The 24,463-nt window shown below is 43.8% G+C and overlaps 1 long non-coding RNA gene and 1 pseudogene across 1 annotated transcript; one reads left to right on the forward strand and one right to left on the reverse strand.

Annotated features, from left to right (window-relative positions):
• The first annotated feature begins 265 nt into the window (after positions 1-265).
• On the forward strand, positions 266-21,770 carry LOC141439619 (uncharacterized; annotated as a pseudogene).
• Positions 13,198-15,142, reverse strand: LOC141439620 (uncharacterized). Its single transcript, XR_012452617.1, has 2 exons — positions 14,297-15,142; positions 13,198-13,847 (listed from the first exon to the last, which is right to left on the reverse strand). It is a non-coding gene; the product is annotated as an uncharacterized lncRNA (long non-coding RNA).
• Positions 21,771-24,463: the final 2,693 nt, after the last annotated feature.

A 24,463-nucleotide genomic window follows, 5' to 3' on the forward strand; every position in this document is an offset into this window, starting at 1 on the left:
TGAGTGGTTATGGTGCTAAAAATGATCTACACACGACTCTACTGCCAAGGTAAGAGAGTCATTATGAGCACCACAACCGCTCATCTACTAGTGCTGCTGACTATACTAGCAATCAGGATTCAGGGTGTTACGGAAGGGTGGTACGGTCAGTGTATTGTGTTGTGTAGCGTAGCCTGTAAATGTTGTTGACGCGGCGTAGGCGGCCCGTAGCAGCAGCGCGTAGCGGCGCGCGCAGCCAGCCGGTCGGTGAAGCCAGTCCCGCGCCAGAGCTTACCCGCGGTGCATGCGCGCGCGCCGCTCCACGAAGCTACTACGAACTTTTCCGTGCTACAGAACGTTTGTTTTGCTTCTACGGATTTATTCCTAAGTGTCGTGTCGTGCAGTGAATTCTGCCGCTGCGCTGTAGGATTGGTATCTTACGATCACGATCGGAAACTCTAGCAACAGGTACATATTTCTTAACACCTTGACTCCGTTCTAATTTCAGTTATTGTCGGCATTTTGGCACCTCGCATGAGGATCATGTCAATTTGTTCGTTGGGCTCGGTATTTCCTAATCGCGAGCCGCCAAAAGTTTGTTGACATAGATTGGCGGTAATAAACTACAAAGGGTGACTACGTTGACTCCTGTGACAGTACGTAAACCTTCGTAAAAAATACATTACTGAATCGTCTTTTCAGCAGCACTCTACATATGTATTAGAGCAAATATGGCGCGCGACAGGGATCATTATAAAAGGAAACTATATTTCCTGACACTTAAATTTATTAGATTTGTCACTAAACTGCGATACCTAAATATTATATCTATCCCTAAGAAATATATTAGTCATCAAATTAATCAAATCTGTCTCTAAGTATGAGTCATCAGATTAGTACACCTGTATCCTAAATTATAGTTTGATCATCAAAATTCGATCACCAAAATAATAGATCTGTCACCTAATGAATAGAGATCGTTCCTTAATTCGACGCTTCTACCTATTCTACTAAGGCAGGTTTGGTTAGGTACGACGACGAGCGAAGCGAGGAGGAGTGTTAGGTAAAACTGCGACCCTCAGTGCGCGAGCCGAGCGAGCAAAGCGAACGAGCCGCGGCAGCGGCCGGCGAAGTGCCAGAACCGAACATTTTTTGCTAATACTTGTATGACGAGTATAAATTTTTGTAGTAGGTACTTGAGTCTTGGATGTTTGTATGTATTTAATTATAGAGTATAGGTTTATGTATGTATGTCTATCTAGCCGTTGTTTAGCACACATATACTTAGAACAAACTTTGCTTAGTTTGGGGCTGGGTCAATTGGTGTAATTTGTAAGAAGATATTATAATTATTATTTCATTCATTGTATATCATTATCGTCAAATTTCAGTTCAATTATAATTTGATGATCAATATTATTTCTGAGTCATTTTTAGATAATATTTAGGTAACCGGTTTAATATTATATGGTGATTAAATTTAGGTGACAGATCTACTATTTTAGGAACAAATATTATTTATTAGGTCACCAAAAACGCATTTATTAGGTGATCTGATCAATAAAATCATACCCATTATAAAATGACTCTATGTATGTACACACAACAGTTTTGGGCGTTGGCAGTGACATAATAGTTATTTATGATACAAGTGCGGAAAGTAGGCAATTCCCAACGAGTGGCGGAGAACTTGAAACACGAGCGAAGCGAGTGTTTTGAGCCGGCACGAGTTGGGAATTTCCTACTTTTGACACGTATATCATACAACGTTTTACAATGCATTAAGCGAGGAAAAAAATCGAGGCAGTGACTACATCATTTATTTGCCATACTCCTTTTACTACCGTATCAGGCAGTAGATATACATACCGATATGCACGCCAAACCAAAATCGTTAACGTATACACTTTATTAAACCATCTTTCATAACGATCATTGACTCAGAAGATTAGAACAGCTACAGCTACTAATGATAGGTAAAGGAGACTTTGTTTGTTTTAGTATCGTGATTTTTTATGATTAATTATTAGCCCTTTTTGCTTGACATTTTCCACACTTATATTGGCTAGTCCTTATCTCCTGCACGCTCCTATAATGCTAAATATCAGTGCAACCCGTGAATAAATCCGTGTAATAGTTAATTATCATCAAGTATATGTATTATGTATCTAATCTACCAGCTGTTAACAAAAAGTTACCGTAAATCCGAGATTTTTTAGCTTTGGAACTGTAAATTAATCAAAATTGGTTCACTAATTCTAATAGATAAAAGCAAATAAATAAGAATAAGACATACCGGTAGATGTTATAATATCCATGTGTGTAGAAGTAGATTATTCTATCAATTTAAGATGTTTATTAACTTAGTTATGTATATTATAGTTCACGTATTTTGTTCAGCGTTGAGTTTGTCACTGACAATAATATGTACTTTGTGAAGGACGTAAGGCGGCGTAAAGTCAGATATAAATTCATCATTTAAACTCTTCATTTTAATTTACTCATCAAAAATTAATTAACCGGACTGAACTTATGGACATTACTTTGGCGGGGTTTCATGACAGGCGCGAACGGGTAACCATGATTAGTTCGTGCTACGTCGTGCGCGCGCACTGGAAGCTCATTGGTTAACTTTCGAGTGCGCGCGCTTGACGTCGCACGGTCCGAATTGGACTCAAGAATTTATTTCCTTTTTTTTCATAACTTTAGACGGAATTAAAATACGAGTTTACATGAAAAAAATAATTAACGTTCTCTTTTCTGTCGCGATTAATCTGTATTATCTTATCAGTAAATATTCAGTTGGTTGCATCAAACGTTTTCTTGTTTGTTCAAAGCCTAACTATAACGACTCTTTAGACTTATTTTTTAACAATAGTTTGGACATAATTTGGCAATTTAAAAAGTTACTTTACCGCACAAGTGCGGTAAGTAAAATCCATACAACTTTACGGCACACTTGTGGATGCGTGCAGGAATCACTAATTTTCTATGGATATGTTGACCCACGTCAAGAGGCACTTTCCGAGCACGTGCATTGTAAAAGACAAACTGAGCCGAATACAATATTTTCGTTCAATTAACAGTCGATCAAATATAAACAATCGAGTTCAGTTTTCTCACAAATGCGCAAAATATCAAAATAGACGGGTTGCACGTTGCACGTTGCACGTTGCACGGCTAAAGCGCTACCTCAGTGAGTAATCAGGCCTATTTACAATGAGTTACTTTTACAGAATTTAACAAGTAACGAACTTTTTAAACATAACATCATTAATGGCACTTATATTTGTACAAATAATATAAGGTAGTATCTATTTTGTAACTGCATCCACCGAGCATTTCAACCACAAATATTCAGTGATATGAATGATTTATGCACTCCAGTGAGTAAATACTAAATTTTCCACGATTTCAAGTAAGTTTATTGGTACTTCAGTCAAAAATAAAGCGCCTGCAGCGAACTCGTGTTGATAGCAATAGACAGACGCCAATAGATACTAGGTACCTATGGAATGTAAACATCATGGTGGCTACGGCAGGAGCGTTGCTTCTCGCGCCTCGTGCCGGGCGCGGCGCATTCCGCGGAACTCTGTTTTACTTGTAGGTCTCGCTGCGCGCGGTACGACTTGCTTTACCTTTATGCGCGTGCGTCGATTTGCTCCTGACACATAGTCGGAATGCTCCAGCTGCTGCGGCGAGGAATGCTAAAGAACACAACAAGTTCACGTTTTATTATTAGAGTTTTCTTCATGCCGGGTTGAATCAGGGCTAGGTAACTCTTCGGATTATTATTACTTAAATACTTGTGATGTATACATATCATTTAATAATATTGTAAATCTGTTTAAAAAAATATACCTCGTTGAGTTTCTTGCCGGATTCTTCTCAACGGAGGTTTTTCCGAACCGGTGGTAGATTTTTTTTGACATTCATAAGTGCTTGTTATAGCCTAAATTGAATAAAGATATTTTGACTTTGACTTTGATTCGCAGTACCTATTTCGCCAGAATCTTTAATGGCACTATTGGGATTTTTGCACAAATTATATTAGTAACACTTCTGTTAACGGAAGCGGAACTAAACAAAAAAGTTCTATTAAACTGTTGCGAGTGGTTCCTTCTGTACTTACTGAATGATCCGTTGTTAGATTCAAGTTTTCGTGAAACACAGGACACTATAGTATATTAGTATAGTATAGTATAGTATAGTATAGTATAGTATAGTATAGTATAGTATAGTATAGTATAGTATAGTATAGTATAGTATAGTATAGTATAGTATAGTATAGTATAGTATAGTATAGTTAGTATAGTATAGTATAGTATAGTATAGTATAGTATAGTATATATGGTATGGTATAGTATAGTATAGTATGGTATGGTATGGTATAGTATAGTATAGTATAGTATAGTATAGTATAGTATAGTAGTAGTATAGTATAGTTTGAGTCCACATCCGCACCGTCTTTACTCTCCATAATCGAATAAACGGTTTGTTCCGCTGCTTATTTGACTGTCCATACCTTGGCACCTGCTTCTGACTTTAACCTATTTGTTTTAATGGGAAGCTTCGATTCTATTCGGAGCGTGTGTCGTGTTTGTTTTAAATACCCCGGGAAGGTAGGTATAGTGCGGCCGGTGTCGCGGGGAAGCCGCCGTGAGCCGTGAGTCGTGACGCGACGAATATAGCTCGCCGAGCTGCCATCGCATCGGCATCGGCACATCCGCAACCGGCTTCAGGCTTCCGCGCTGAGAGCGAAGGAGCTCGCTCATCGGCCACGTCTTACAATCGGCAATATATTATAATCATACCCAAATCGGAGATACAACAAGAACCCGTTCCTACTTGTCGGGTGTCGGGTCCGTTTTGTGTTGTGTGGGTCATTTCTATAGCAAATTGGTGTCGGGCAAGCGTGAATAGCTTCATATAAAGTGTTCTGCCACTGGAACAACCGATTAAAATCCGGGCCTGACATCTGACAATTGAAGGGTGTAGTTATTGTACGACCTGGACAATGCTCGACCGATTTTGTACGACCTGATAATTCAATCACATGTCACTTGGAATACGGGTCGAGCTTTATCACCTTGTACCGATAATGTTCAAGGTGCTATTGGACAACCTGATTTTGTACGACCTAATAATCGGAGCACACTTTTGACAGCAAGCAATCGATTCGCACGATTGATCATGTTTTTCGTGTACACCGAATATTAATAAATTTAGTAGAAAATAACTTAATTTGGTCCTGGCGCTTCGCCGGCCGCTGCCGCGGCACGCTCGCTACGCTCGCTCGGCTCGCACACTGTGGTCACAATTGGACCTAACACAACCTAACACAAATCTATGGTCATTCGATTCGATTGGATTCCGATTATAACGACGTACAGTAACAGGTCGAGCATTAACAGGCCGAGCAAAAATTTGGACACCCTAATAATGCACGACCTAATATTGTACGACTTGATAATTCTAATCCAAAATGAGTTCGTATTATCAGGTCGTACAGTGATGGCTGAGCAGTATAGGGTCGAGCATTACTGGTCCCCCAATTGAAAACCAGCTCTAAGAGTTCAATACCTACTCATATTGCCTTGGTGGGTCATCGGCTCTACGAGCTTTATGTCCACTCAATTGCCAGTTGATTTGTAGTTTTATTTATTTAGTACTATCGCCAGTTCCAAGGGAGGTCTATGTCCAACAGTGGACGTCCTACTGCTGATATGATGATGACGATAAAAATGTGTATCTTTTGGATCTTACGTCTAACAAGTCAATCAAGTGAAAAAAATATCCGAAGAACTCAAAGGTGTGTCAGTCTTCTGTAGGATGAATGAAGGGCAGGCTAAAACAAAAATATAGGCAAAAAAAAAACATACTCAGCGGCACAAAATGTGGCCCACTCTACATACAAAATTACCTACTATTGCATACATTTGAGGGCCAGATTTTTTGCCGCTCAGTATATTTTTATCAAATAGAACAGAAGGGTATCTTTGTTGTGAGTCAGCACGGAGTGTGAAGTGGCGGGTCGCACGCAGCCGCGGCCCGCCGCCCGCAGCACGCAGCGCAGATGGCGCGGGCGGCGGGCGGCGGCCGGGCCATGTGCCGCGCGCTCCCACACCACGCTACGATTACACTTTCAGGAAACCATTTTTCACTTACTGAGAATTTTAAACAAGTTCGGTATTCATAGGTACGTAAGTACGTACGTTACAGTAGGATTTTAGTGACTATATGTGACAGTGATTCAGGCAACATCTGATCAGTGAAAGCGGTCAAAGTGATCAAAATTATGTGAACTCTATTCTCTACTCTCTATAGCGATAGAGTATCATCCATCATCGACATTATTGGGCCTACGAGTATAGCAGTTCTAATGCTTCTGCCCCATACCTATGCCTCGATCCCCTAAAATGAAGGATACTCGAAGAAGCTTGGATAGAACAATGTTATAGATAGAATAGTCATGTTGATGAATTTTTGAGAATCTACAAAATGTATTATATCAAGATTCACAGGAGTCGATAAGTAACAATTATTTTGCTTTCCCACTCCGCGTCTCATAGTGGCAGTGGCAGTGGCAGTGGCAAGACAACTGGTAAACAATTAATTTGGTTCGTAGATTGTTAGAAAATTCAACTTCGGTCAAGTAACTTCATCCTTTATAACCCACCACAGAACTTTGTCATTGTGACTTTTGACGTCACTCGATAAGCATTAGTTAATGTAGAGCCTAATATGCACGAAAAAGAATATCATAGAGAAATGGATTCAAATCGGTCTATAGTAGGTACAGTCAAGTACCGTCAGCAAGAAAGCTAGTAAGTGCCGCCGCTCCGCCCCCCCCCCCCCCCGGCCGGGCCGCCGGCTGCGCGCGCGCCGCGGGGCGCTAATCACCCGGCCGCAGCGCGCGTCATCCCGCGTGTATTTATTGTTCTCCGCTGCGCCTGACCGCCACACCAATTAGAGTTTGTTAACTTTAAATTAATTTATAGAAATAAGAATAGGTCAGTTAAATGTTATTTATGACGCAAGTCACGCCTCCATGATGTTAATCTTTGGTTGGGAGCAGGCGGAGCAAAATGAATAAGTGATCATGATCAATATTGTAAAGATATTAATCACTTTTGACAAGTTGAATAAATAAAGCTTTGTGTTTAAATCGTCAAGCTAGGATTTTAGCTTTGTATTTAGCACAGACCTCCTCACAGAATGAGATGGTTTGGGATGCAGTTCCGACGCGGGCCCTGCGAGTTGGCAGCGTCGGCCTGGCCATTATAGTCATGGCGTTGGGCTGGCAGGCCCCAGCCGGCGTATAGGTGACCCGCGCAGGCTAGGTCTCAGCTCTTGCGACATCCAGTCTCGGGACCCGGGATCGTGGGGAACCACCCTTCGATCCAGTCCGACTCTGCAAATTGGAAACACACCATCGATTTGCTGCAGGCTTCTACAATAATCGTTTCATCAGGATATTCTTCTTCAACAAAAACCCGATCCTCTGAGAATGGTCATACCAAACCGCACGTCAGGACAGCTTAAGATCTTCTTTTATTTGTTTGTTGCAGGAAGCTTTATTTGAACGGCTTACGGCGATGGCGCCGGACTGAGGGCGGCGGCTGCGCGTGCGGCGCGATGACCGCGTGCCGGCTGCTGCTGCTGGCCGCGCTGCCGGCGCTCGTCGGTCGGTAGTCGGTACCTGGGGTGGGGACACGACCACATACATATCGCACGTGGCGGTAGAACAATATCATACATACACATTTTATGTACTTGCGATCTGAGAAAGAGTTGTAAATAGGTATAGACCTGCATAAAAGAATTAAATAAAACTGAGTGCAATAGCAGAATGAAAATTTAAAAAAACGGTGACATCACTTTTAAAAGGGAAAACACAACATAACATTTCCATCCTTTACTATTTCTGATGATTGTGTTTAATTAAATACATTTATTCTCAAAAAAAGACATAAGTCACTATTGTACGTGATTTCATGATTATGAGTAATTCCGCCAATTTGCATAAATAAGCTATAATAATGAACGGAATGCGTCACCAAAAAGAGCTGCCGCACTAAATCTGAGCGGGAAAAACGAAGATAATTAAATGAGTGCATAAATGAAAGCCGCGCGGGGGGGGGGGGCGCCAGATGTGCATGCGACGATAAAACAGCGGCCCGCAATCCCGCGCTCGCGCACTGCACCCGATCACACATCACACAACATTAGAAGGTGTCTCAAAATGCATTCGAAATATTTCAGCAATGATAACGTTGACACACCCTTATAAAGTTTTTCAGTATAATTTTTGATTCAAGTCGCGTCTCCGACACGGTTCACTTTCAACATCGACGACCTTTGCACAAGAAACGACCCAGAGCGTTAACCACGATTGAAAAGTCCCTAAAAATATTTAAAGGGGTGTTCAGTCAAACATGGTCAAACTAAACCAACCACCTGCTGAAATATTGCGGAAGAATTAGAAGAACCAACGACTACCCAGCCCGTATCACTAACACGGAGAATGTCCTGGAGTGGCATCTGGGATAGTATCTACACTTGGGGGGCTGGCTAGTGGCTACCTAATCAACGAATTACGATTTTGTCTAAAACTGTCTTCGAAGGTCTCATGTGAGAGCTCATAGGTCAACCACTAGTCTAGTGGTGGCACTAGCCTACTACTCTACTATGAAACAAAATACGTCATACCTATTTATTTCACAAAAAAAAGTTAAACATAATATGACTATATAACGTATAAATTCATATTCAAATTCAAATGATTTATTCAGTAAATAGGCCGCAATGGGCACTTTTACACGTCATTTTTTTAAACTACCAGCGCTTTCGGAAAGACCATCATTGCCAAGAAGAATGCGCCGCAAGAAACTTGGCAGAAAGTCATTTTTTCATAAAAATATAATTACAAATAAAATACTTAAAAACTATATTATACAATTAAAGAAAAAAAAAATACAAAAAATAATCATAAAAGAAATACAGGGATGTATGGGGTCCCTTAGTTACAATACTAAACACTAACTATATCTAAACTATATCTACGTTGTTCTTGTCACATTAGTTTAGATCTAACGCTAAATAAATAAACTTTGTTTGTCTATATAAAACAATTGACTCTACGTGAGGTCGCCCTAAAATTTTGAATATTAAATTACGTAACATTAAAATTATTGTAAGGTTTTGCACCAGCCGAGCTCCGCCCGCATCGCGGGTCGAGTTCCCGTCTCTTATGACAATAGTGTGCTTTGTTCAGCCGCAGAATGATAGTCAGAGTGACAGTGAATTTTATAGCATAGTAGTTATAGTGGGGCCATGCAACAAAATTCAGATCTTGGAATTGGAAGAGGATCTTGGAATGTGTAGCACGTTGGCAACATAAACGGCTAGATTTGTGACTAAGAAACGGAAACGACATTGTTCGGATTCCTCGTGAGTCAGCGCGATAGTACGGCGCTCTACGCTGCGGACACGCCGCGCGCACGCAGCCTCCACGCTGTAGCTGCGCATGCCGTGGGCGGCGCTGGAACGACACCACATGTCCTCGAGAGAGGTCGACGAACCCCCATCAATCTGTGACCAAAAGCGCGATCGCTCGCCAGCTGCACCAATTTGTGTAACGCCTCAGCCGATCTAACGCGTCACGTGTAGTATACGACCTGCTGCGAATAGAATATTGTTATGCTGTGATTTTTGAAGAAAGGGGCTCCGGACTTTATTATGCGCAGGTGAATAATGGAAGGCGGGTGGCGGTCGCCCGCGGCGCGGCTGCTCCGCGACTGGAGTTATATTATCATAAATACCAAAGAATCTGTTAGTTAATTCTATTGTTATCGTTGAGAGCACGTTATACGCGCGTCAGTTCAGCATGGGGCTGCTGCGAGTGGCTTTTTTCGGACGCAGTGACAGGCGACGACGGAGCTAGTTAATCCCGCTCTAGTTCGGGGCGCGGGTGAAGCCCGTAAGACAACGGTATCCGTGCTGACAGTGACGGCGCTGTCCGCGGCCGCGCGGCAACAGGCCACGTGCGCGGCGCCGGCCGTCGTCACAATGCGGTAAATTAGTTTCTAATTCGGGAGCATACTTATAAACAGCTGTTACCCGGCTTTTAACGTTCTACAAATGATTGCGCAGCGCCGAAGCCGCCCGTCGCTTTGATGGCGTTTGTACTCTGCCGCCTGATCTGCGGCCGCCCGCCCATATTCCGCCCGACATTTACATAACGCCATCATTGAAAATTCACAACTCAATGAAACCGAAACTATTAAAAGCATAGGTCAGGAACCTCTTCAAAAAAATGGCGCGGAACGTATTTCTAGAGTGTAGGTATTATTAATGTGTTTCCTGGCAAATCCGGCGTAGAGTGCGAAAGCGTGATTATTTTTATACCGGCAGCGATGTGGGTCGCGCAGCGCGTGCCGCGGCCGCTGCCAATACCTTCAATGAGCGGCGCTCGTATTATTAGCGCCGCGCGAGATTTTGGTGTTTCGCGCGGAAACAGGGGGAGGGGGGAGGGGGGAGCCCGCATCCTGCGTCCGCTTGAATCACCGCGTGACGCGCCACGTGCGGGACCACCGCGTGACGCTGCAGCGCGCGGCCACTATGTTGCACGATGTATTTATACGTGTGTTTATGATGGACGCAGGAATGCATAGCGCCGGCGCCACGGAGGTCGCTTCTAGGAACGCGCGCGCTCGTACAAACATCTACACAACTTTGAAATTCGGCAAAGATGTTTTAATCCTGTCGATGAACAATAATATCCAGGAGCATTATCAGAGTTCAATCACTGGGCATACAATAAGCAATTAGCGCATCAAGCTCGTCCGTCACGACGGTGCATTCGATAGAAACTAGGCATCGCGCAAGTTCGTTTGAGTTTCGTTATGATTTGTTGTCAATCACGTCGCGAGCGGCGCGCGGGCGGATTGACGCCCGCGACTGATCCGCTGCCAAGAGCCAATGCCGCCGTAATGGCGTGTCAGGCAGAAGTCGCAACACGCGGTTTCGCTGGAACCATAAAGTAAAGTAGAGCACCGCACGTGCAGCAGGAGTCGCGCTCGTTCAGCGGGTGGCGCGATGCACTCGTTACTCTCCGGGATTACGGACCGGACTGAATTATTGACGGGATTAAGGTCAAGTTCACCGGCAATATAAAATGCAATTACACTTCACTGGTTCAATGCCAAGTGTACTCATTAGGTACATACATTGAATGCCTTGAGTTTATTAATGTTTCGAGATGGTATGACTTAACTTTATACTTCAGTATAGAAATACTACTCAAAGTAGAGACTTAGTCAGATCAGAGTCAGATTCAGTATAGAAATACTAATAGGCAAAAGGCTCGCTGATTCCGTAATAGTAACAGCGTATTTATTAACTGTCCGCATTTTATAAGGTAAAGTCATGTTTTGGCGTAGTTGTTCACAACAAATCCTTCAAATTTCCAATACGTAAGCCGACGTGGGCACCCACTGAGTTTTAGGCACTCATTCACCTTATTCACGCAAATCTTGCACTTTGTATGACGTTCCGTGAAGTTGGTACCCTGATTGATCTGTATAATGCCTAGTTGCTACTATTTTGTTGCGCTGTTAATTTACCTGTGACATCTCTCTCCACATGTTTAGTTCGGTCTAGCTTTATAATTATTCCGTTGTATCCTTGGTTGCCCTGAAAACCAGCGCCATGACTGAAGAAATTCAGACATCGGCATTTGCTGAGTGGCATCCATTTTGGTGCTTTGTTAACTACTGTTATATTTAGATAAAGATTTCATTACCATCAGCCAAATATGTGGTCTACCACCCTAAAGCTCATAATCATTTTCATGTAATAAAAGAATAGTGCCAATAGAGGTGTTAGCGACATATTCATTTCATAGGAACTTGATTAAAAATTGATAGAAGTGGTCTACTTGGTGTTTGGCTGATGGAACAAACTTTTTTAACACCAGATAAATCAATTATATTCTATTCTATTCTACAACACCTTGTCGTATGGTGGTGAAACGGAAATGGTCCAATACATTCAGTCAGACAGATAGCCCATAAGTCCATTCTAATACGCATAAGACCAAGTGTATCCGTGACGTCTGTGGCTCGTGTGTATGTCTACTTAGAAGACTTTCCTTGTCGCAAATCGAGTCAGGCCCTATCCTACGAAGTGCAAACCTCGAACTTCGTACGTTGCCGTCCCGCTGACGCTCAAGTCATTTAATATGCGAGTGAAAGGGACGGTGCGATACGAACTTCGATTTACAAGTTTCACAGTAGCCCTAAACAGTGCTTGGCCCGAAGCACCGCTACAACAAAGGCATAAAAGGCATAGAGCAAGAGGTATGGTCCCTCTAGGCACCAGATAGCAAGGGGCGCCACAGCGGGGTAGACAATCTTGCTCTACTTTGATCAACTGCTGGAACAATATCCCCCCACCACTCCGAAACATTGAGTCAAAATCCAACTTTCGTATTAAGCTCAGATTACACTTATTGTCTCTCCAGAGACTCTTATCTTGAAGTGTTCTGAACCCCCCCCCCCTCATTTTTTTGTCATTTAAAATTATTCCAGGGTTCATACATTTTGCTACTTTAGGATCCCACTGAATAATAAAACTCATTTGATGACGAGATTGCGCTGAGTTTACCACGTTGGTCGGCCTCCTTACTGTACCTACGGGTACTGGCAGAATACCAGCGCTGCGGCTTACCGCAGCACAATGCTGAGCCAGCGCCTGTTCTTCAGTGCATCACATGGCTTCTCATTTATGAGTCTGATCTGTTTAATTATTACTTAATTTATGTATCGTTAGTACCTTGTTTCGGGCATAATTTTAAGTGCTGAATTGTTAGTTTTATTACTCTTTAGTTACTAAGCCATGTCTTTGTTATGAAGAATAAAGATTATATCTATGTATGAAGGGTTAGAGCCAGCGCTGTACCGCTAGGTTGCAGTCAGGTGGTGAGGTGTCGTTTGTTGGTTGCAGGCGTGGGCTGCGGCGAGGTGGTGTCTGCGCGCGCGGGCCCGGTGTTCCTGCCGACGCGCCGCGCGCTGCGGGCGCCCGCTGGCGGCGACGTCACGCTCGTCTGCCGCGTCGACAACATCGGGGACAGGACGGTCAGCACCACACTACGTTACACTAACAATGCTCGATAACTCGACCGATCGAGGAATGCGTTTCTCATGAACCAAAAGAAATGCTTCCTCGCTCCGCTCAACTGTTTCTACTAGAGCAGTGCTGTACGAAGATAGCTAAATGAAGCGATCCTATATTTATTCATGTCATGACAATCACAATTTCCTCGCAACATATCCGTGCACATCTCTAGTTGAAACGCACCCTAAACAAATGTGACCGCGATCGTCTGCGCGTTACAACTTTCCAGCATCTCTAGCATCTCTACTTTTAGCCTCCCTAGCTTTTTAGCTTTCCTCCACCGAAACCCATTGGAGTCGAACGACCACCATCTTCCCTAAAGCAAATAAAACACAAGTTGTATTGTAATGTGTTCTAAAATTAATCCTTCCAAACTGATCTCAATACTAAGGAACATCAGGGTTTAACAAAGGTTAGTCCAAAATGACAGCATTGTAATGAACGATATTATCGTAAAATGTCCCATGCGGCGTCAAGGGCGCTGTGAAGCTCTTCAGTAATCTGAAGTGCCAAGAATGTAACGCATGTGAACACTTAAAATTTCTTAGCAACATCAGTATTATTTTCCTGTCGAATTTCAAATAAAACGGCATACTGTCGTCGCAACTACCGCGGCGGTGGGAGCGGAATCTATGCATTAGTCACGCCGATGGGCGTCGCTCCGAATAAACGAATGATCTCGAGTGGACCTGAAATAATAAAATCGTAAACAGTCGATGCGCCCGAAATAACGCGGCCGCGTGGGAACCGCGGGGCACCACGCGACAGCTACAATCCATCCACTATGCCATGTCCAAAGTAAGGTTGCCCGGACCGCTCTCCTTTAATGGAAAGTTACTAAGTTGAGGACACAGTTTCAGTGAACTATGATATGTAACAGCTTATAGGGAGTTAAATGATAACGCCCTGTCTGTACAGACTCGACGGTGGAAATGCTGTTTCACAAGTTTTGATCTAAGTAGGTGTTCCTACAGTCGTCTGGTATAGGTATTATTTAGACTATGAAAAAAATATATAAAAAATATTGTTATAAACTAGTCTGAGTCACGGGTATTGTATAGACTCGCAACCACGGCCGCTGTAATGAGGCCGAAACATCGAAGTAATTTTAAAAACATTACATTGTTAACTCAATTACCTTATTTAGATTGAAAGTTGCGCGTTGTTCTCTGTTGTCGCGTAAATCTGCGAACTCGTGACCTTGGCTGTCAGCGGGCGCGCGCGCCGCTTTTAGCCGCTTCCCGGAAGAGCGCCCTGCCCCTGCTCCAGGCATCTCGACAAATACTAATCACGCGGCATCTGCTCGCGGCGCCCGCGCACCGTTTGATTTACGCACAACAACGCTTTAAACGAGCTTTGATGTTCTCTAGCGATCGCGTAACGACGCCTCTCATTACGCGTCGTGATAGATCGTGTGCGAGCTAGGGAACGAACTCCAAAGATATTTAGGCCGATACTGACGCGCCCTCGATATGACTCGCGCCTCGCAAATTCAAATGTAGCAAATGAGCTAAGGTTCGGAGTCCGCCGCCGCGCGGGCGCTGGTTCGGCGCCATTAACGAGTGTCGAGGGGCACATGGCGAGCGGGGACGCTTTACGAGCTCCTCGTGTCGCCTCGAGCAGTTTCACGCGGCGTTGTTAGCCCAGTTCGGGCTCGGTAACCTCGCTTTGTCATGAGCCGTATGCTGTACTATTTATGTAAAAGTCTCGTTAGCCTATGATCTCTTTACTCAGCCAGATCACTTTGATCTGAGGCATTCTTTGCATGTCAGCACATCAGTATCTATTTACGAGGACTTAAAGTCCCGTAGTGAAAAATCCCCTGTTAAATGTCTGTAAGGCTGCGGACTAGACGTTGGGGCTGCCGAGATCCTCGCCGATTAGCGTTACTTGGCTGGACACGCAATGAGCCCTGCTCGCTGCCTCTGTGGTCCAGTTCGAGGCCTTACAGAACAGAGAATGGGCGTTTTTCCATTAGCCGCCCCAGCACCGGCACCGATGCATCTGTACTGTACTAACCACTAACCGGGCGCAAAACCGGCATCGACACCGGCGCAGTAGAAAAACGAAGGCCCGCCGCCAGTGTCGGTGCACGGTCATACCGGTGCCGTGCCGTTGCCGGGCCGGCTAATGGAAAAACAGTCAATCCAACTGTTAGTCTTCGACGCTGTTTGTTGGATTCGTGTGCAGTGTAGTGTACTCGTATGTATGTGTGTGTGCAGGTGTCGTGGGTGCGGGTCGCGACCTGCAGATCCTGGCTCACGCGGGCGCGGTGTTCAGCGCGGACCCGCGCGTGGCGGCGGCGGCGGTGGCGGGGGGCCGGGGGGCGCCGGGGGGCCGCCGGGGGGCGCCGGGGGGCCGCCGGGGGGCGCCGGGGGGCCGCCGGGGGGCGCCACGCACACGCTGCGGCTGCGCGGGCTGCGCGCCGCCGACGCCGGCCGCTACGAGTGCCAGCTCAACACGGACCCCAAGCTCAGCCAGATATACAACCTGACCGTCACAGGTGAACTGCCCCCTCCCCCCTCACCCCCCACACCCTGAACGCTCTCGACTATCACCATAATTAATCAACTAGAGCGAGAATACCAGCGCAATGCATTCAGGCTGCATTTCCACCAAAGATGTGTTGTGACGTATTTGTTTGTCATGCATGAACCAATATTTATTTATTTATTCAGAAACAATACATAGCATTGTCTTTGAACATAAAATTATTGAAAGTTAAGAATAAAAATTACTTATAATTATTAAAAAAAATGCATTTCATTATATAATCAAAACATTACATTAAATTATCAATACCTTTTATTGCATTAAGATGAATTAATGTCATTTAAAATTATCTTATACAACTATCCCACTCAAAAATCTCTTCCAAACTATAAAAACATTTTCTTAATATAAATGCCTTCAACTTTTTGTTAAATACCCTATAGTCAGTTATAAAGTCTTCAAGTCTGAGGGAAGCTTATTAAAAATCTTAATAGCTTGGTATTTAGTACTGTGCTGTGCCACTTTAAGCTTTGGTAGAAAACTATGCGTTATGTCTTTAGTACGCGTTTGTAGGCGCAACTTCTGGTCTTCCAGAGACTCATAATTTAAGATATTTTTTTACAAAATCATTCAGAAGCACAAGCACATACAAGCAAGGAACCGTCAACAAACCCAACTTCAGGAAATGTTCCTACAAGAGACCCATTGAGGAATGCGTAAAATAGTACGTATTGCCCTTTTCTGAGCAACCAAAGCCCTGTTTATATGTACTTAAAACTATTTCCTCAGAGCTTGATACTATGCCTCAGTTTTGATTCCACTAAGGCATAGTATACGAGTTGTTCTATGTTAAGTTTCTCCCTAAGGCTTCTCATAGCATAACAAGCCGAACAAATAAAGTTCTCAATGGCATTCAGCTCATCCTTCCAATTCAGACCCGCATCAATACGCACACCAAGAAACTTGAACTATCAAACATCCAACCGTACATTATTTATAACAACATCAAGCTTGTCGGTTCTATCATGATTAACTTTAAATAACATAATTTGGGTTTTATTCGTATTTAGATGCAAATGATTGATGCAGAACCAAAAGCCAAAATTGCATTACTCGTCAGCTCAACTAGCTCGGACATATTGTTTGCAGAAATAATAGCATTAGTATCGTCGGCAAATAAAATCGCTTAATTTACCTATCCTCGCACAGCACAGCTCTAGTGGAAACCGTTGAGCTGAGCGCGGAGGTAAATGAAGCGTTTCTATTGGTTCATGAGAAATACATTTCTCGCAACGCGTCCTCGCGCACCATATTTACCCAAGTTATGGTTTGTGCGATGTGGCAACTCTACCGTCCCAGGTCATTCTACTTATAAGTTATATTATAACGTTGTTCTCATATGACTGTGATCACGAAACTTTGAGTAGGAACTTTATTAACTCGGTGGTAATAACGAGTTTCTAAATGAAATGAAAGCGCTACTGGAGTTTTAAACGTGCTCATTTACCGAGTTGCATAAGACCAGTTCAGATTTAGTCGCACTAATTCTTTCTGATCCGCTGATGTTTCCGGGGAGACCAACTTAGTTAATTACAGGCTAGGTAGAGCATCATAGCAGTAATAAAATAAATGAGTGCTCTATTGTTTTTGGTTTTTTCGACGTGTGAGATGGGCTATAGACTTTCCAGTAACGTTAATTGAAACAAACGTGAATATTTTACGTAAGTCTGGTGATGGAACGAAACGTGATTGTATGATAGAGACGAAATGAGAGAGATGATGCGGATAAATGAGATACGGGATAGTTCGAAATAAGGTTGATGATTGATGAATGAGTTTGATACAGGATATGCATGTATTATAAGAGCGAGATGGAAATAAAATTATTATCATATGGTGGAATTTGAGTTTAAATTTCATACGTACCTTGTCACGATGCACACAGGCAATCGCTGACATCTTAGTTAGCTCAGTGTAAGCTAGATGGCGCTTTCTTCAATAATGGATCTCTGAGCAGAATGGCGGACGAACTCTAGAGGTCGCCACCGTAGTTTCCCTTGACTCATTTATTTACGTAATAATATGTATTTAATATTTACTTATTTATTTTATAAAAGTAGGCATTTTATTACACTCATTTACTACACGAGTTTGTACGACTAAATATATCTATAACCAACTCACCTTGACCGTTTTTGTCGACCAAGGGGGTGTCGTCGATCAGCTGTGACCGGGGAATTCTAACTGTAATATTCTCACCCTTAAAAGCTGAAGCACAGCTGTAAAATACCATTCAACAGCTCACACTACACTAAACAGCTCCCTCGAAAGCTCCATACGCCCAGACTTGGGCACCTCCGTACGGCTTACAAGCTCCGTACGGCTACAGCTTTCTCCGCTCTGCACGGCTCAACTTTCAAAGCTCCGTTCGGCTACAACTCTCACGGCTCAGGCGGCTCCTTTACGCCCTATCCTGACACTAAGCCCTGACAGCCTTATCTTCCGGAGTAGGTACTGCACATCCTTCCTGGCTCGTCCAAGACCCTGATCGTTCCGGCGTGGAACACTTGTCCAGGCTGCTCGTCCTGCCGCCCTAAGGCCCCTTTTGACCTCGGCACCGACGATCACTCAGCTGGACCAGGCCCCCCCTGCTGTGGCCAGCCTCTTCGCTCCGGGTTCTTCTCTCCGACTCCAGGGAAGTGTAGGCCAGGGAGACCGAATAATCAGAACCGACATCTCATTAAAATCGCTTGGACTTACTACCTGAGATTCTCGTAATACTTTTACTTTTAATTTTGTCAAACTAGGCCTGTTATTTTATGTGTTCAATTTTTTAATTAAAAAATTGTTAAAACGTCTTATTGTTTTACTCAAAGAGTAACCTACTAGGCCTCCCTTAAGGTCGAACCTCCCTCAAGAGGTCTGCCCTTGACAACCTACCTACAGGCGAGGAAACTGACTCATGTCACTCAAGTAGGTGGGACCTTTTAATAATTCATTTCACCGACAAAGGTATAAGATGTCAACATGACATTATTAGCACAAATGTTCCACCCTGGGTGATGTGTTCGACACAGAAATGCCGTATTAATTAGAGCGGTGTTCATCAGAGGGCGAGATGCCGCGCGTGGAGGTGTGGGCGGAGGGTCCGCGGGAGGTGCGCGCGCGCGCGGGGGGCGTGGCCGCTCTTGCGTGCGCGGCGCGCGTGGAGCCCCCCGCCCCCGACCGCCCCGCCCCAGGCCCCGCCCCCGCGCCGCTGCGCCTCGTCTGGCTCAAGGACGACCGGCCGCTGCTGCCGCAGGTGAGCGTTCCCTCGCGGCGCCTCCAAGACCAAGCTGTTTCGTCATCATTTCGGTCTACATACGCTCTACTGTCGCATTGAAGTCCACTGCAGCTGCAGTACGCCCATTAAAATCCATCAGCCGCTGCTGTGGTATGTTGCACAGGGAATATCGAGTGTTCTGTTGATTTCCTTTTACGTGAACTGCAGTACTTACTTATGCATTTTACCTACCATGCTAGTTTATATAATAAATCAAGTACCTACAGAGGCCAATGACTGCTTATTCAGGGATCAAGGGGGAGGGGGGCGTTTGGTTTAAAAATCATCTGCAATCGAAAGTGAACGTCACCCTAAGAACATGTCGTATCTTGCGCAGGGCGGCGTGTCCATGGACACGGAGCGCGCGGCGGGGCGCGCGGCGTCGCGGCTGGCGCTGGGCGCGCTGGCACCGAGCGCCGCCGGACGATACACGTGCCGCGCGTCCGCCCAGCCGGAGGGGGAGCCTCCCACGGGGGGGGAGCCTCCCATGGAGGGGGAGGTGCACTTCACGCTGCACGTGCTGCACGATGACGGTGACTACATTCTTTTAGCCAATCCTAAGAGCGATACATAGCGCTCTGCGCTCAAGAAGTGAAATGCTTCGGAAAAAAAAGTAAAACCGACTCCAAAAAACAAAAAAAAATACGGAAAATCGAACCGACTACAAAAAGCTTGAAAATATTTTTCTAGGTACGTACTAGCTCGAAGTCGGTGACTCAGCACGACCCAGCAGGATGGATTGAAACCCAAAGTATGTAGGTGAGGTAGACGACTATTGTTCCATTCCTGCTGGCTCGTGCTTCGGTTTTACTTTTTTGTTAAATTTTTTCTTTATTTCTCACTTTTTTAGTGATTCGTAGCCAAAGAAAATCTCACAACGATTCCATTAAGCCCAAACACGGCTTAGGTACGTTGTTTTATAACAGAGTTCCGTTGCCTACCTTCCAGCTTCAGCATCAGATCAGTTCGAAAGAATCATTAACTTAAAGCTCCTTCTTAGTCGCTTATCTAGGTATATTAATCATGATCGTTTCGGTTTATCTCATGACGAGCGAGCATTACTTAGCTTTGACGAGTTCCATTGGTCATCTACGGTCTTCTTCATCGATCCAGTTTACCAAATGATACTTTTTTAATGTAAATGCTTATTTCAATGCTAAAAATGCCAAAATCGCCATAGGTGTACCTATAAAATTTGAGGTTTGCCCTCGATTTCCCTAGGATCCCATCATCAGATCTTGACTTGATGACAATGGGACCACCTCAGAAAGTACCCTTACGAATAAAAAAGGATTTTGAAAATCGGTGCACAATTGACTGAGTAATCGGCGAACATACATAAAAAAAAATACAAACATTGGAACATAGAACCTCCTCCTTTTTTGAAGTCGGTTAAAAACTGCTAAGTTAAAAACGGAACTGAGTTCAACACTGTCGCATGCATCCACTGAGGCTCACACACCGGTTTAACGGATGCCGGAAAGTTATTTCCTTCTTGGTCTGCCACCATATCGATGTGGGCTGATCACCGACTGCATGCGACACAATTATGTCAAGTCTGGTCCCGTTTTTACTTAGATACAACCTACAAGTACGACTCACCCGCTTTTGTGTAGATAAAACAACTAGAAAATTGTCATAGTAAAATCGATTGTTTAATGCTAATCAGGTCATTGGCCAACGGTTTTTGAGCGCATAGAGAACTTATGTATGACATGGATGTAGATAAATTCTATTTACGGCCAATACCACAGGCCTACACATAGGTACCTATTCTGCGCTCTTTCGCTCTCGGGCAAACCTTAAGTTTGTGCACTGTTAGTTAAGAAACGTGACGACAAATTTTCCCTTAAATGTTACTTACTACTTAGAAGTAAATTATTCTCTTTACTATTTCTTTCATATAGAGGCCGGTAGGCTCTGTCTGGTGTTTTCTACGCGTCTTTAGACTTCTTTATCTTGTCTATTACTGAAAGACAACACTTGGCCCAAATACAGAGAAATTTTTAATCGGTGATCAGGAATAACAAAAAGCGATAAGGACGGTCATACTGAACTACTTTTCCCCATGGGACCAATACGAAAATCGGGGTAAAAAAAATCAGCTGTTTCATAGAAAACCTCAACACCTCACCAGACTCAATGAATGAAACAAGGGATTTTTTTTCCAATTCTCGTATTGGTCTCATGGGAAAAGTTATTCAGTATGACCATCTTTATCGCTTTTTGTTATTCCTGATCGATCACCGATTAAAAAGGTGCCGGTAGGTGCCCATCTACCGTCACTATAATTTTTGAAGAGAGAACAAGCCAATCTAATATTACGGTTGCGGTGCCGAGATCCTGGAGGTGCCAGACTGTCAGATACATTCAGGTTAAACTATTTGGTTAACAAACAATAGTAGATGTTCTGTCGTGTGTAGTTACCACGTGAACTTGTTTTCCTGCGCAGACGTGGGTGAGATGGAGGCGATGCAGCGCGACCAGTCTGTGCCGGGCGGGGGAGCGCCGCGCCGCTCGCCGCTCGCCGCGCCGCTCGCCGCGCCGCTCGTCGTGCTTCTCGCCGCGCGCTGCCTCACCTCATAGACTATAGTTACTTTACGAGTGCTACTTTCGAGCAGCAGTGTACAGTGATCATGTGTGTTACGAAGTGGACCATAAGAGACTGCAGCCCGCAGCGAGCAGCCCCGCACGGCGCATCCGGGGCCGCTTCCGGCCCGCGCCGGTGCTCTGTATATTTTGTTCATGTAAATATTGTAAATAGCGCTCCGCGCAGTAAATAAATAATAGCAAGTGCCGCGCTGTTTCTGTTCCGCTGCCGGTATTTATAGCGCGATTAGCGCGCGCCGCTAAATATACGCGGGCGCGTGGAGCGCGACCACTCGCGCTCGCGCATAGTGGAACTGAAATAGAGGCCTATTATTGAGATGGCTAATAGCGCGCGCCACGCGCCCGCGCACGCGCCGCCCGCCGCAGGCACGGCGCCTCTCTCTACAACTGACAACTCGGGCTCGGGATAGGGATGTTGACTCCACCAATCAACTGACGTACTTTTTATGAGCTGTCAAAAAACAATTCTCCCATAGAGTTGCAATGGCACGTCATAAGTCGCTATTTGTTCGCCAACTCAAATAACTATTTATTTGTGTTAAAGCAACAAAAAATCTAATTTTACAGTAAATCGAAAATCGTGCCTTCGAATTATTTTGAATGGCGTCAACATCCCTATTGGGACTCGCAGCCAACTACTCGTACTACCTACGGAGTCAGATGTTTTGACTTGGGTTGCTATTGACCGACGTGACAGCGCCGAAGACACCTGGATCTTTATGGTGTCTACGAGTAACCGAATCATGGTTATGATGTTTGTCGCGTTGTGATCCCACTGATATTATAAATACGAAATTTTGTAAATCCGTTTGTTACTTCATCACGTCTAAGCCACTAAACCGATTAAGATGAAAATCGGTATACAGATAGTTGAAGTCCCGAAGAAGGACATGGGATAGTTTTCATCCCGGCAAATTGCATAGTTTCCGCGGGAAAGCAATAAACGAATTCTGCGCGAAATTCTCTATAGGTATCTTTGTTTTACGCTCGAACATCACAAATAGTCTGGCCTTCTCAGAAAAATATCATAAACTTCAGCCGGTAAAAGTCCACTGTTAAACACAATGTCGGTCCGCCTAGCGGGAGCCCTACCGACTGACACTGCGTCTTCCAGTTCGTGGTCACCTCTCGAGATCCTTTCTCCCTCATCGGTTTAGAATCATGCGACGAGCTATAGTGAGAGCCGTCGTCCTCGGAGAAAACCTTAATACGGAAATTATCCAAAGACTAGAGTCATCAACATAGCTGCTCGAAGAATATGTTCCTTCCGTAGGTACTTCCACTACACGTGGACGCTGATGTATGTGCTGGGTTACCAACGGCAACCTGTAAACTTTGCGGCGTAAAGCAGCCGAGAAAGTTGGCATGATGACAAATTTTGCGAATTCCAACTAGCGGTAGCGGTTCCCTACAAACGAGATTTATTTAAAATATCTAATACCTTATTACTCAGGCTATTCTTGTCGTCTCTAACGATTTCGATGAAATTGCTAAGCGAGTGTTTTCTGGGGCGAACTGTCGCTCTACCTTGGTCTACTAATCTTTTGGAACATGCGTGATTTCAAGTTTTACCTTGAGCGAAGCTTGGCCGTCCAGGGGCTAATATATAATAATAATAGCCTTTATTAAAAATCTAGTAAATACATAATATTATAATTTTATTTTGGATCTTCAGACATCGGTAAAGATGGTTTTGCTTTAGCATAGGCCTCCCCCAAATTTTTCCATAGGCTCCTTTAAATCATCATCCCATCTCCGAAACGGCCGTCCCCTCTTCCTTTTTACCTCTCTGGGATACCATTCAGAAACTAATTTAGCCCATTTTTCTGTTTTGTTTCGGATAAGATGGCCTGCCCATTTCCATTTCAATCTCCTAATTGTGTATGACACGTCAGCGACTTTTGTTTTTCCTCTAAGTGTGATCCCAAGTTTGAACCCATGACCCACTGTTTGTGTTGCCATAAGTCATATATTACTACCAGGCTACCCCAGTTTTCCTAAAATAATGCCCTTGAACTTGAAATGCGCATAGAAAAATGAACAGCGAACAATTTTGGCAATGGTTATCTATGGTTTCCCCGAAAGTTATATGCCATAATTTAATTTGCCCGAAGTTCATATGCCCGAATGTTTCGTTTACTAGACAATTTATTTTGCTATAATCTTATATTCCCGAAATTTAGATGCCATAATGATACGAATGCAATACGTATTGTTTTCCATATTATTAAGTGCAATAATATTATTTAATAGAATATTCAAACGCCATACTAAATAGTTTTTATTTTGATTATGATTGACTAAAATTGCTTTTTTTCTATCACTAATCTATCTATTATCTTTATTATTCGGGCTGCTATAAAAAATACCTAACATCGAAGGCTAAGGTGGGAGCGAAGCGGAACCTAACCTATTCGAGTCGCATCTACTCCGAACCGTCTTGCTCGCTCGCTCGCACAAATCAAATGTCGCAATTCTTACCTAACCTAATCTTTGTGATTAAAATTACCTAATTCAAAGGCTTGTTTGACGTATGGGATTTATCAGTATATAGTGTCGATACTCATTTACATGGATGGCAAATGATATTATGGCATGTGATACTTATGGCTAACAATGATTATGAAAAATGAAATTATTGAAATTAATATTATAGGAAACAAAGATTCTGTCATTTGATTAATATGGTAAACAATGAGTAGTGAAAATGAATTTATAAGAAACAATATTATGACGGTTGAATATTATAGCACATGAAATTCGGGTAACTGAAATTCGGACAAGTAAAGGTATACCTTTGGCAATAGGTAGGTTTATCATTTTTGTCACCACGTTCTGCTATATTTGGTGATAGGTCAAACTGAAGCCGTTATCCAACGC

This window comes from Choristoneura fumiferana, chromosome 21 (genome assembly GCF_025370935.1).
Source record: "Choristoneura fumiferana chromosome 21, NRCan_CFum_1, whole genome shotgun sequence".
Lineage (NCBI taxonomy): Eukaryota > Metazoa > Arthropoda > Insecta > Lepidoptera > Tortricidae > Choristoneura > Choristoneura fumiferana.